Below are 14283 nucleotides of genomic sequence, written 5' to 3'. Positions count from 1 at the left end.
GATATCCTTTAGAGATTGATGTCGGTGTTTGATACAGTGATCGAAGGTCACGGTCATTCAATGCTGCTAACGTGGAGTGATTTCTCCAGATTCTCTGAACCTTTTGATGATATTATGGACCGTAGATGTTGAAATCCCTAAATTTCTTGCAATTGCACTTTGAGAAAAGTTGTTCTTAAACTGTTTGACTATTTGCTCACGCAGTTGTGGACAAAGGGGTGTACCTTGCCCTAACCTTTCTTGTGAAAGACAGAACATTTTTTGGGAAGCTTTTTTTATACCCAATCATGGCACTCACCTGTTCCCAATTAGCCTGCACACCTGTGGGATGTTCCAAATAAGTGTTTGACGAGCATTCCTCAACTTTATTAGTATTTATTGCCACCTTTCCCAACTTCTTTGTCACGTATTGCTGGTATCAAATTCTAAAGTTAAAGATTATTTGCAAAACAATTAAAAATTATCAGTTTGAACATCAAATATGTTGTCTTTGGAGCATATTCAACTGAATATGGGTTGAAAACGATTTGCAAATCATTGTATTACTTTTATATTTACATCTAACACAATTTCCCAACTCATATGGAAACGGGGTTTGTTAATTTCTGCCTTACCTGGATTCATATGCAGGCGTTCAGGGGATGCATGAATTTTATAAGGGAGCAGGTCTTGCCAGAACAAAGAAATGACTATATAATTATAACTAACTATAAATAACTATATTAGCTATACACTGTGAAACATTCACAAAACGCTTAGTCACATGAACTGTTTTTTGAAGTAATAACTTTGACATGACCCCCCCACATAATTGTAAAAAAACAAAAAACATGGGTGTTTACTTTATATATATATGTACAGTTGTGATCAAAATTATTCAACCCCCACACAATTTTGGTGTTTTAGCAAGTTGGACATTTATTCCGTATTTTGTTTATAGTCATATCAAATAAAGACTTGTCAAATAGACAAATGCAACTTAAATTGTATCACTGTATTTTACAAAACAGCAAAAAAGGACGTTTTTCTTAATATCTCATTGACAAAATTATTCAACCCCCGAGTTACATGCATCTTTAGTACTTAGTAGAACACCCTTTGGCAGTAATTACATCCTTCAAACGTGATACATAACCGGACACAAGCTTCTTGCACCGGTCTACAGGCATTTTAGCCCATTCCTCTTGGGCAAAGGCCTCCAGTTCATTCATATTCTTGGGCTTGCGTGCTGCAACTGCCTTCTTCAGGTCCCACCACAGGTTTTCTATAGGATTTAGGTCTGGCGACTGTGAAGGCCACTCCAGAGTCTTCCAGTACTTCTTTTGCAACCACTCTGATGTTGATTTGGAGGTATGCTTTGGATCGTTGTCCTGTTGGAAGGTCCAACGTCTCCCAAGCCTCAGCTTCGTCACTGACTTCATGACATTTGCAGCTAATATATCCTGGTAGGAAATAGAATTCATAATGCCTTGAACACGTTGGAGATTCCAGGTACCTGAGGCAGAGAAACAGCCCCAGAGCATGATTGACCCCCACCATGCTTAACAGTAGGCAAGGTGTTCTTCTCTTTGTAAGCTTCATTTTTTCTCCTCCAGACATAACGTTGATTCATAGGCCCAAAGAGTCCCAGTTTTGTCTCATCACTCCATAGAACAGTTTCTCAAAACCTTTGGGGTGTGTCCAGATGATTTTTTGCATACTGGAGTCTATTTCCTTGTGCCTGGTAGTCAGACGCGGGGTGCGCCTGGGAGTTCTGGCATGGAGGCCTTCCATCTCGCCTTATTGTCTGGGACGAAACCTGCATTCCCCCTTCTGCAATGTCCTGTTGTAGTTCCTCAGCTGTTACCCCGGGAGGTTTTCTCCACTGTACGCTTCAGGACAGCAGTTGTACACAGCATCCTCTTTCTACCACGCCCAGGTATAGTGTTTCCACTGTGCCTTTAGCTTTAAACTTGCGAATTATGCTCCCAACTGTGTCTCTTGGAATGTGTAATGTCTTTGCTATTTTGTTATATCCATATCATTTCTTATGAAGAGAAATTACCTCCTCTCTTGACTTCTTTGACCACTCCCTGGACTTTACCATGTTGCAAATACACCATTGACCATCTACAAGAAGCTGAGCGTCACGGTCTTTTTCAATCAGTTTAATTGTTGCTCGTTATGGTTCTAATCACATCTACAGGTGTTTTCAACACCTGATGGAAAAGACCTTATTCAAATTCTGTTCTAAAGAGTTATGATCTTCAGGGGGTTGAATTATTTTGTCAATGAGATATTAAGAGAAATGACACTGTTTGATATGTTACAAAATATAATGTAGATCAAGTTGCATTCGTCTATTTAATGCATCTTTATTTGATATGACAATAAACAAAATTCGGAATAAATGTCCAACTTGCTAAAACACCAAAATTGTGTGGTGGTTGAATCATTTTGATCAAATACGAATCGAATACGTTGTGCGATTCAGAATCGATTCTCATATTTGAAACACCTATTTTTTAAAATGTATTCTATTTTATTTTTTTAATTTAGATTGAATAAAAAAATCAAATATAAAAAATAAAGAAAAAATCTAACAAATCACATATACTATACTCACTAAATGTCAGGATAAAGCTTAAAGTTACTAGAACATCCAGCCATCCATTTTTTCCACTACACAGCAATACCATAACAATGCAATCCAATTCCAAAACCAAACCTGACCCAGCAACACTCAGAACTGCAATAAACAGAGCAATTGAGAGGAGACACAAACACGACACAGAACAAACCAAAAGTAGTGATAAAAAAATGAATATTATCAACAACAGTATCATTATTAGTTATAATTTCAGCACAGCAGTGTTTAAAAATCTCTCATTTACATTATCATTAGACATTTAGAAAAATTTTTAAAAAAGAACAATAGTGTCACAGTGGCCTACACTTGCATCGCATCTCATAAGCTTGACAACACACTGTGTCCAATATTTTCACAAAGATAAAATAAGTCGTATTTTTGGTTTGTTAAATAGTTAAAACAAATGTACATTATTGCAATCAGTTGATAAAACATTGTCCTTTATAATTATAAAAACATTTTTTTTTTTTTAAATCTACTACTCTGCTAGCACGTCAGCAGACTGGGGTAGATCCTGCTGAAATCCTATGTATTGAATGAATAGAGAATCGTTTTGAATCGGAAAAATATCGTTTTTGAATCGAGAATTGCGTTGAATCGAAGAAAAAAAATCGATATATTATCGAATTGCGACCCCAAGAATCGATATTGAATCGAATTGTGGGACACCCAAAGATTCGCAGCCCTAATATATAGATTGGCCAATGACAATTTAGTCAAATAAACAAGCCTTGTTCTTCTCCAATAATACCATGTGGCTAAGAGCAACACTTTGGCTAACAAAGATAAATAAGAGTGATACCTCTCAAATTTAATACACAAGCTTTGTACTTCAGTGACAACTCAGCGTGCTGTACTTTAAAGTCTATGTGCAATTCAATAAGATGACAAAACATTTTAACTAGATTTGATTTTATTGGGTATACTGACAAAGTTAGCAGTTAACTAATATATGAGTGACCATCTAAGAAAACAAACAGCAAGGCGTTATAAACAAGTTGTGGCATTGTACCCCACATGGTTCCTGACAACCTCGGTCTTTGTTCTAATTCATCCCAAAGGTGTTTTATCGGGTTCGGGTCAGGACTGTGCAGGCCAGTCAACTTCATCCACACCAGACTGTCATCTATGTCTTTATGGACTTTGATTTGTTCACTGGTGCAGTCATGTTGGATGAGGAAGGGGTCCACTCCAAACTGTTCCCACAAGGTTGGAAGCATGGAATTGTCCAAAATGTTTTGGTGTCCTGGAGCATTAAAAATGTTCCTTTCACTGTGTGAGGGGGGCATGGTTGACGCGTCTCCTGTGGGAAGGGCGTGTGTAGCAGCTGGCTACGAAGCAGCTGACAGGTGAGTGGATTTCCCAGCTGAAGCGGGTTATCTAATCAACTGTCTTCCTTATTAAGGGCGCTCAAGGCCATGAAAGGGGGGAGAGAGAGAGGAGAACACTGAGAAAGAGACACGCACACAAGCAAACGGGGTGGCTGTGAGAGCGACGAGCTATACACAAAACAAAAATACTTTTCAAACCTGAAATCCGGGCACAAAGGACATTCATTAGGTCCAGAGCTAACCTGCGATATCAAGACTTTCACAACTGGCGCCCAATAAACTTCGGACCAGAGATGTCTGCTCCGAATCCGCTGGAAGCACTGGGGCGAGTAGTGGCGGAAGTGTCAGCGGCAAGCCAACAGCAGAGCCAAATCCTGCAGGCGCTAGCGGGCAGGGTCGGAGCGGCAACGCCAACGCCAGCAGCCAGCCGTTGCTGGCAACACATGGCGGAGACGGAGGACCCCCAGGCGTTTTTAGACATTTTTAAGGCCACGGCAGCAGCATGCGAGTTGCCAGAAAAAGAGTGGGGGTTGAGACTGCTTCCGCTACTGGCGGGGGAAGCACAGGCCTCCGGGTGCATTTCCCAGACTTACGAGCAGTACTGGAACGGGTCGGCTGCACCGCAAAGGACCACCGACGCCGGTTCCGGGTGCTACGGCTGGGGCCAGAGGACCGTCCGTTCGTGCTCAGGCAGCAGCTCCAAGACGCGGCAACCCGGTGGCTTTAACCACGGGAAAGCGATAACCCGATGCTGGAGCTCATCTTACTAGAACAATTTTTAGAGGGCATACCATCACGAACATCAGCGTGTGTCCGGTATCACCACCCACGTGACCTGGTAGCAGCACTGACACTGGCCGAAGACCACCGGGAGGTGCGGCGGGAGTAGGCAACCCCGAAGATGGCAGAGAGGCCCGTACCAGCCCCGCGCAGACGACACGCGCAGCAGGAAAAGACGGAACAACTAGTTCCAAGCTACCGCCCGGCAGACGCGGCTTCGACCCGCGAGCAGGGTCCCACACAAAACACAACAACAGGCAACCGGCAGATGGCACCTGGGCAGGTGTGCTGGAAGTGCGGGCAAACCGGTCACGTGCGGTCGGAGTGCCCGCTAATGGAAGTGGGATAGGTGATGCGGGTTATCGGTCCTCCAGCGCCCTCCCCCGATCTGGGAGAGATGTAAGGGCACAATAGAGTACATACAGAGCAATGGTGGATTCGGTCTGTGGGAAGTCCATGATCCACCAAAACCTGGTTTGACCGGGGGGCTTTGAGGCAGGCAAGACGGGTGAGAATTAAATGTATTCATGGGGAAGTGCACGAATACCTTATTGTGCCAGTGGAAATTTGGTATAACGGGCAAAAGCATAGTGTCAATGTTGCTGTAAGTGCGCACCTTACGCACCCTGTAATTTTAGGTACAAATTGGCCGGGGTTTAACTGTTTAGTGACAATGTGTAGGGGTGCGTTCACGGACCGTAGGAAAGGGGAATGTCTGCACCGTTCTCAGTGGCGACGCGGGTTCATCCAATACTGCCGAGGGGGAACCGGCTGGGGGCTTCACGGGAAGCCCCCCGTCCCCCAATTGGCACCCTACGGAGGACTTCCCCCTTCGAGCAGTCGCGAGATGAAACCCTGCACGCGGCCTGGGACCAGGTGGCTTCCATCGACGGTCAGCTAGTGCGCCTGGGAACGGCACGGGTATTCCCTTATTTTTCAATTATTAGAGATAGGTTATACAGGGTGAGCCGTGACACTCAAACAGGAGAGGAAATCACCCAGTTTTAGGTGCCGAAACGCCGCCGGGAAACGGTATTCCAGGTGGCACAATTCAATCCCATGGCTGGCCACATGGGGTATGATAATTGGCTGGGCATCCGGACAGACGTGCGCCGCTGGTGTGCTGCCTGCCCGAACTGCCAGCTGGTGAACCCGGCGGCCACCCCCAAGGCGCCCTTGCGCCCAGTGCCACTCATGGAGGTCCACTTTGAAAGAATTGGTATGGACCTCATCGGACCATTCCACCCGAGGATATCGTTTTGTGCTAGTCCTGGTGGATTACGCAACAAGCTATCCCGAAGCAGTGCCAATGCGCTCCATCTCTGCAAAGGTTGTTTCAGGTAATCTCCCGAGTTGGAATCCCAAAAGAGATTCTGACTAACCAGGATACGTCCTTTATCTCACGCACAATAAAGGATCTATACGGTTTACTGGGAATCAAAGCGATCCGCACCAGCGTGTACCACACACAAACTGACGGGCTGGTGGAGCGGCTAAATAAAACGCTGAAAACCATGATCCGTAAGTTTGGATGGATAATCATTCATCATCATTTTTTATTTATCTACTTCATTGATTTGCATTTTTATCGATACACAACCCTTAGACATCTTTTTTCGTACATGTGCAATATGAGATTTCCATGTTAGACCGTCATCCAATATCACTCCTAAAAATCTAAATTCAGAAACCCTTTCAATATCAATTACATCTATTGACAGTTTGATGGTTTCCTCCCTTTTCCTTTTACCAAAAATCATAAACTTTGTTTTTTTTACATTTAATGATAATTTATTGACATCAAACCATCTCTTAAGTTTAATTATTTCCTGTTCAATAAGGATTGATAACGCTTTTAAGTCATGTCCCGAACTATACAAGTTGGCGTCGTCCGCAAATAGAACAAATTTCAATAAATTTGATACCTCACATATATAATTAATATACAAAATAAACAATTAAGGTCCCAAAACCGAACCTTGTGGAATTCCACATTCAATCCTCATTTGTTCAGATGTATTACCCCAAAAATCCACAAACTCTTGTCTATTATCTAAATAACTTCTTACCCAGTCTAAAACTACTCCTCTCACGCCAAGTGAATGCAACTTGAGACAATAATATAGAATGATCTATAGTGTCAAATGCTTTTTTAAAATCGATAAACACCCCTATAGTATATTTCCTATTTTCAGTTGCTGTTGCTATATCCTCCATTATATTCATTACAGCTGAAGCAGTGGATCTATTGGTTCGGAATCCATATTGGCTCTCACTCAACAGCATGTTCTTTTGAATAAAACTGTCTAATTTTTCTACAAATTTTTTTTCAATTATTTTAGAAAATTGTGACAGCAGTGACACTGGTCTGTAATTAGTAAATATATGTTTATCTCCTGTTTTAAAGAGTGGAATTACCTTTGCTACCTTCATTCTATTTGGAAAAGTCCCTGTTTGAAAAGAGAGATTAAAACATAACACAGAGGTTTGATGATACAGTCAATAGTCTTTTTTACAATTATCATGTCTATACCATCACTGTCTGTTGATGCCTTATTTTTCAGTTTTGTTAAAACCGATAGAATCTCATTTTCACTAACATCTCCTAAAAGCATGGACTGTAGCACTTTGCTTCCCCCTCTCCAACCACTCTGTATATCTTTATGTTTCCCAATACTCTCTGCCAATTTGGGTCCAACCTTCACAAAAAAAGAATTGAATCCATTTACCACTTCTTTCATATTTCCATCCATCCATTTTCTACCGCTTATTCCCTTTTATCATCTTAATATCCTCATTGATAAGATAACTTGGTGGGTTTGTAGGCCCCGATGTGTTTCCTATTACCTTGTTCAGAATATTCCAAGTTCCTTCGATATTGTTTTTATTTTTTTCTAGAAAGTTATAATATTCTTTATTAGCTTGTCTCATTATTGTTATCATTTTGTTTTTATAAACCTAATATTTCGTTTCAGCATCCTTTGTTCTTACTTTTATAAAGTCTTTATAAAGTTTGTTTTTCTTTTTACAAGCATTCTGTAGTCCCTTTATAATCCAAGGCTTTTTATTGTAGCTGTCTCTTTGTTTCCATACATTCGGACAATACATTTCATATTATGATAAATATATATTAAGAAAAGCCTCATATGCAGAATGTGCCTCTCCCACATACACATCATTCCAGTCTGCTTCAAATAAGTCCTTCCTAAATTTATTTATTACCTCTTTAGTCATTTTCCTTGTAAACCTATGGTTTTTCTCCTCCCTTTTGCTTATTATAACATTATTTACGAGTCCACTTTTTATATTATGTTCTATGTCATTTATAAAGATGTGATCAATTAACGGTGCACAATTTGTCGCTATTATACTAGGTTTGGTGATCAATGGATAAAGCCCTCTACTATATACACCACATCCAAGAAGTCTCTTGTTGACTTATTTCTGGTTGAGCTTAACAGGTCTATGTTATAGTCGCCACACATGACGAATGTTTTCTTTTCCTTTACCTTACACAGTATTTCTTCCAGACTATCATTAAATGCTTCTACCTTAACCCAGGTGTCCTATATAAACATGTAACAATGAGTGAATGAGTGAATTATATTTATATAGCGCTTTTCTCTAGTGACTCAAAGCGCTTTACATAGTGAAACCCAATATCTAAGTTACATTTAAACCAGTGTGGGTGGCACTGGGAGCAGGTGGGTAAAGTGTCTTGCCCAAGGACACAACGGCAGTAACTAGGATGGCACAAGCGGGAATCGAACCTGCAACCCTCAAGTTGCTGGCACGGCCACTCTACCAACCGAGCTAAACCGCCCCGAGCTCATTTTACGGCGCGTGGGTGCGTGTGTGTGTGTGCGTGTGTGTGTTACGGACAGTGTTGATTGAGCTATATTGAAGCAGCAAAAAAGGACATATTAAATGAAGAGTTTCTGTCTCTGATAGTATATATAATAATGTAAGTGCATCATTAAGCCTACATGAAGTCCATGGTGTTCAGGGATGAATAGTCTCCTATTGCTATTGTGCTATTTTTTTCAGCTATAGTTACATGAATCATTAGTAATGTAGCAGCCACGTTTGAATGGCAGGATCCCTGCTATCACATGTTGATAAAAATATAACATTTACATAATAAAAGTGAACTACAGGCTTCCCAAATGCTGTAATAAATTAAGCATGATGAGTTCACTTGAAAGTGTTTAATGTTGCACTTTTTATATGTAGAAGAAAAGTTGTGTCATTTTATTTCATCTAAGCAACAATTTGAGGCCGTTTAATGTGGATTAATGTAGGCAGAATTATTAGAATGTTCCCAATGTTAAAAGGATCAAGCCAATGTTTACAAATTTGGTAAATAAATAACCAAAAAAATTTATATTTTGTTGTTTTCTTACTGTACCGAAAATGAACCGAACCATGACCGCTAAACTGAGGTACGTACCGAACCGACATTTTTGTGTACCGTTACACCCCTACTGTCTAGAGTCTTCAAGTATTCGTCAATCTTCGAGAAATTTGCATATAAGCTTCTGCAGTTGAAATGTATTAAAGAAAATGTATTATCTAAGCTAACATTGTCATTAAATTGTTCCTCGGTGTAGTAGTCACAAGTAGCATTGATTGAGTTGAACAGATGTTTTTTTTGGGTCAACATCATATTCAGAGTGATGTAATTTATAGGCCATGTATTCAGCTCTTGAAAACTCTTGATTCTATGTTGTCACACTTTCTCGTCGCGAAGCCTTCCCCGTCTCCAGCCAAGGATGAGCCATGTCAGTCATACGCCTAGCAGGTCTCATCTATATTGATCCAAGTCATGGAGCTCTCGAATCGTGACAACTTTGGCTTCTTCATATGGTCCATTTAGCCGAATCATGATTTTACAGTTTCGTGTCCATGTTGCTTGTATCTTGTTTGCGTGCTTGTCTTGCAATGTCGGCGTTCTTCTTTGTAAGATGTTCATTGATGTAAACCCCAGTTCCCTTCAGATTCCTTCCCTGCCGTAGTAACTCGGTTCACAAACTGGATCACAATGGCTGGGTTGGTTATGCTGTCCTTCCTGGGGATAGAATGGCATGCCGAAATGCTACCACTTTGAAGAGATATGTTCTTACTTGTGAAAAAGTTAATTAGTTTCCGTTCAAGTGCCTCAAGTTCATCTGCCGGGGCTTCGGCGTCCATGTCTGCGTCCTTGCTGCGAGTCCCGGCCACTCCTGCTTACATGCAATGTTTGGTTTCCAGTCCGCTTATAATCAAATCGTCCATTCTGGTGTGTCGTTCAAGTTCGTCAATTCTTGCTTCTAGGTCGACAATTTTCTTGTCTTTCTCCTCGATGATGTTTTTAAGCATTTTGATTTTGGTCAACAACTCCATGAGTGTGTCTTGCTGTTTGGCCACTGTCCTTACATCCTCCGACAGGGAGTTAATAGATTTTCTAATCTCCTCCACGTCTTCCTCGAGTTTCTTGTGTTTCGCAGTCATTTTGTTGATTCACTTGGTTAGTTTCTTTTGCCAGTCTCGTCGCCGCGAGGTGGTCCCGCTGTTCCCGGTCGCTAACCGTTAACCGCTAGCCGGGACTCTCCTTCGTTGCCCCGCTATCGTCACTCGTCACCGCTAGAAAGATGACGGTCTTACTGCCGTGAGGTGGTGGTCTCGCTGCTGCTAACGGCTAGCCGGGCCTCTCCTTCGCCGGATGTTTTGACAATGAATCAAATTGTTTACGCACGAGGACAAACCAAATTGGGACAAATGGTTAGAGCCCCAATGCGGGAGGTAGCACAGTCCTCCACAGGAATTGCACCTTTTGAATTATTATACGGCAGGGAGCCACGCGACGTTTTGGACGTAATTAAAGAAAGCTGGGAGGAGGCTCCAAGCTCCAGTAAAAACGAAATTCAATATGTCATGGACATGCGAGCCAAACTCCACACGGTGGGGCACTTGTCACGCGAGCATTGGCTCCAGGCCCAGGAACGTCAACAGCGCTTGTATAACAGGGGGGCTCAGCTCCAAAAACTTTGACCGGGAGAAAAAGTACTTGTGTTACTTCCAACGTCCAGCTCGAAATTACTCACCAGGTGGCAAAGACCCTTTGAGGTACCATGGCAAAGACCCTTTGAGGTACCATGGGAAGTGGGTGATGTGGATTATGAGGTTTGACGCTCAAACCGGGGCGGGGACAAGCAAATTTACCATCTGAACCTCCTGAAAGCATGGAAGGAGGCAGAGCCTGCTTCCATGGTGACAGTGGTCGAGGAGGAGTACATGCCAGAGGTCCCGCGCTCTGTCCCGCCCTTCTCAGTCCTCTGTGATAATCAGCTCACGTTAGCGCAGAGAGCGGATGTTTCCAAGCTGCAGCAGTGCTTTTCTGATGTGTTCTCCTCTCGGCCCAGCCGCACGAATCTCATCCAACATCATATCGAGACAAGCCCGGGTGTTACGGTGCGGTCTCGGCCATACAGGCTCCTCGAACACAAACGCAAAGTGGTTCGGGAAGAATTAAAATCCATGCTGGAGTTGGGGGTAATAGAAGAATCCCACAGTGTGTGGTGCAGCCCCATTGTTCTGGTAGAGAAGAAGGATGGGTCTGTGCGGTTCTGTGTGGATTACCGCAAGGTAAATGAAATATCACGTTTTGACGCTTACCCAATGCCTCGAGTCGACGAGCTCCTGAATCGGCTGGGCACTGCTCGCTTTTTTAGGACACTGGATTTGACCAAGGGTTACTGACAGATTCCCTTGTTGCCAGAGTCCAAGGAAAAAAGGCCTTATCAACTCCGGAAGGGTTATACCAATTTGTGACACTTCCGTTCCGCTTCTATGGTGCGCCCGCCACGTTCCAGCGCCTCATGGCCTGGGTACTGCACCTCATGCAGCATACATGGCTGCCTACCTGGACGACGTCATCATCCAGAGTAGGGGCTGGGAAGAACACATGCGGCGGGTGGGGGCAGTGCTCGAGTCCCTGCGACAGGCGGGGCTCACCGCCAATCCGGCGAAGTGTGCAGTTGGCCACAGGGGAGTACAGTATCTGGGGTACCACTTGGGAGGCGGGCAGGTGCGCCTGCAGATAGACGAAACAACGGCGATCGCAGCCTGTCCACCGCCCAAGACGAAAAAAGAGGTGAGGCAGTTTTTGGGTCTGGCGGGCTACTGCCGTAGGTTCTTTTCCCGGTTTGCGAATCTGACCAGCCCACTGACTGACCTCACCCGAAAGAGTGCTCCAGATCTGGTCTGGTGGACGGAGCAGTGCCAGCAGGTGTTCGAGAAGGTAAAAACAGCACTCTATGAGGAGCCGGTACTGCACATGCCTAACTTTGCTATCTCCTCCTGTCTGCAGGCGGACGCGTCAGGCAGGGGACTTGGAGCAGTGTTGTCCCAGCGGGTGGAGGGCGTCGACCGGCCCGTACTACACATCAGCCGGAACATCTCGGACCGGGAGGAGAGATACAGCACGGTGGAGAGGGAGTGCTTCGTCATCGGGTGGCCGGTCGGGGCCCTCCTTCAGCCTCTGCTCTCACCACAAACCCCTCTAGTGGTTCCACCGCATGAAGGATACCAACGCGCGGATCACCCGGTGGTATCTCGCTTTGCAACCCTACAACTTCCGAGTAGTCGCTAGACAGGGTGCGCAGATGGCTGTGGCCAACTTCCTCTCCCGCTCTTCTTCGCAGGGAGGGAGTAGTGGGCGTGGAGGCATGTGAGCAGGGGCGTGGTCGTCGCGTCTCCTGCGGGAAGGGTGTGTGCATCAGCCGGCTACGAAGCAGCTGACAGGTGAGTGGATATTTCCCAGCTGAAGCGGGTTATCTAATCACCTGTCTCCCTTATTAGGGGCGCCTGAGGCCATGAGAGGGGGGAGAGAGAGAGAAGAGAACACTGAGAAAGACACACACACACGAGCAACAGCGACGAGCTATACAAAAAATAAAAATACTTTTCAAACCTGTAATCCGGGCTCACAAGCCATTCTGTTGGTCCAGAACGAAATTGCAATATAAATACTTTCACACACTGGAACTAAGAGACCATGCCCAACTCCTAAAAAACAACCCCACACCATAATTCCTCCTCCGCCAAATTTTACATTCGGCACAATGCAGTCCAAAATGTACCGTTCTCGTGGCAACCTCCAAACACAGACTCGTCCATCAGATTGCCAGATGGAAAAGCGTGATTCATCATTCTTTTTTTTCCCAAGATGTAGTCGCTGCTGTTGGCAGGAGCTCTGTGCTCCTGGGTCATCCTTTTGTGTTTCCCACTTGTTTTCATTTTTTTTTTTTTGCCTTTTGGTTGAGGACCCTTTGGGACTGTGTAACAAAGGGTGGCACGTTTGTGACTTCTGCGGTGCTTTTTTGTGGACTTATGGATCTGCATCTCTGGAGCCTTTTGGCCATTGAGACCAGCTGCTGGGTCTCTGCCACACCAGATTCCGCTTGGAGAGACTGGGCGAGATGCAGATGAAGAGACGGGGCTGCAGAGCTAGAACTGAGCGTCGGGACGGACAGGTTTCACAGTGTTTTGGCTGAATGAGCAAGTATCAGACACCTCAGTCTCCTTCGACAAATCCTCGCTCATCCGTGAGGACTGGACACTGGTCGAGTTAGTGGGTGGCCGAGAGTGGAGTCAGCTCTCTTGGTTGCTTTGTTGGGTCTGCTCCTGTGTCTGGCCATGCTCACCCCACCCAATGAGAGTGTATGTTTGTTTTACTTTTTATTAATAGCTCTATGTAGAAATGGCTGGTTGCATCAGCTCTGCTCTTTTAATGTCCTTTGTGTTCTTTGATGATTCCCTCTTACACTCATGTAAGAGGGATGTTTGCTCTGGCTATGAGTTTTTTTTTTTCCCTTGGCCTCAGTCTGGACCCCATCTCCAAGGGCCCAGACTTAGACAGATTTTTATTTTCTCTCTAATTTGGCGACATGTTTTAAACAACTAAATCTGATGCTTTGCAGTGGACTTGGTAATGTATGGCTTAGATACAGCTGATCGGCCATAGAACCCCATTCCATGAAGCTCTCTGCGTACTGTACGTGGGCTAATTGGAAGATCACATGAAGTTTGGAGCTCTGCAGCAACTGATTGGGCAGACAGTTGGCCACCTCTTTGCACTATGTGCTTCAGCATTCGCTGACCCCTCTCTGTCAGTTTACGTTGCCTACCACTTCGTGGCTGGGTTGCTGTTGTTCCAAAACTCTTCCGTTTTCTTATATAAAGTCGACAGTTGACTTTGGAATATTTAGGAGCGAGGACATTTCACAACTGGATTTGTTGCACAGGTGGCAGACTAAGACAGTTCCACGCTGGAAATAACTGAGCCCCTGAGAGCGGCCCATTCTTTCCCAAATGTTTGTAGAAACAATCTCCATGCCTAAGTGCTTAATTTTATTCACCTGTGGCCGGGCCAAGTTATTAGGACACCTGATTCTGATCATTTGGATGGGTGGCCAAATATTTTGGCAATATAGTGTATGTTCAAAGAATGTGATTTTTTTATACGGCAACCAATCTTATTCCAGGTCTCCGGGCCTCGACAGC

General features: G+C 44.1%; 1 protein-coding gene across 1 annotated transcript in view; it reads right to left on the bottom strand.

Moving 5' to 3' along the window:
* The window catches only part of nbn (nibrin), a 62922-nt gene that overhangs the window by 4198 nt on the left and 44441 nt on the right, over nucleotides 1-14283 (bottom strand). The window lies entirely within an intron of this gene.

The sequence above is a fragment of the Nerophis ophidion genome, linkage group LG21 (assembly GCF_033978795.1).
Source record: "Nerophis ophidion isolate RoL-2023_Sa linkage group LG21, RoL_Noph_v1.0, whole genome shotgun sequence".
Taxonomy (NCBI): Eukaryota; Metazoa; Chordata; class Actinopteri; order Syngnathiformes; family Syngnathidae; genus Nerophis; species Nerophis ophidion.
The sequence above is the reverse complement of the archived record's forward strand: the minus strand, read 5'-3'. Positions and strand labels throughout refer to the sequence as shown.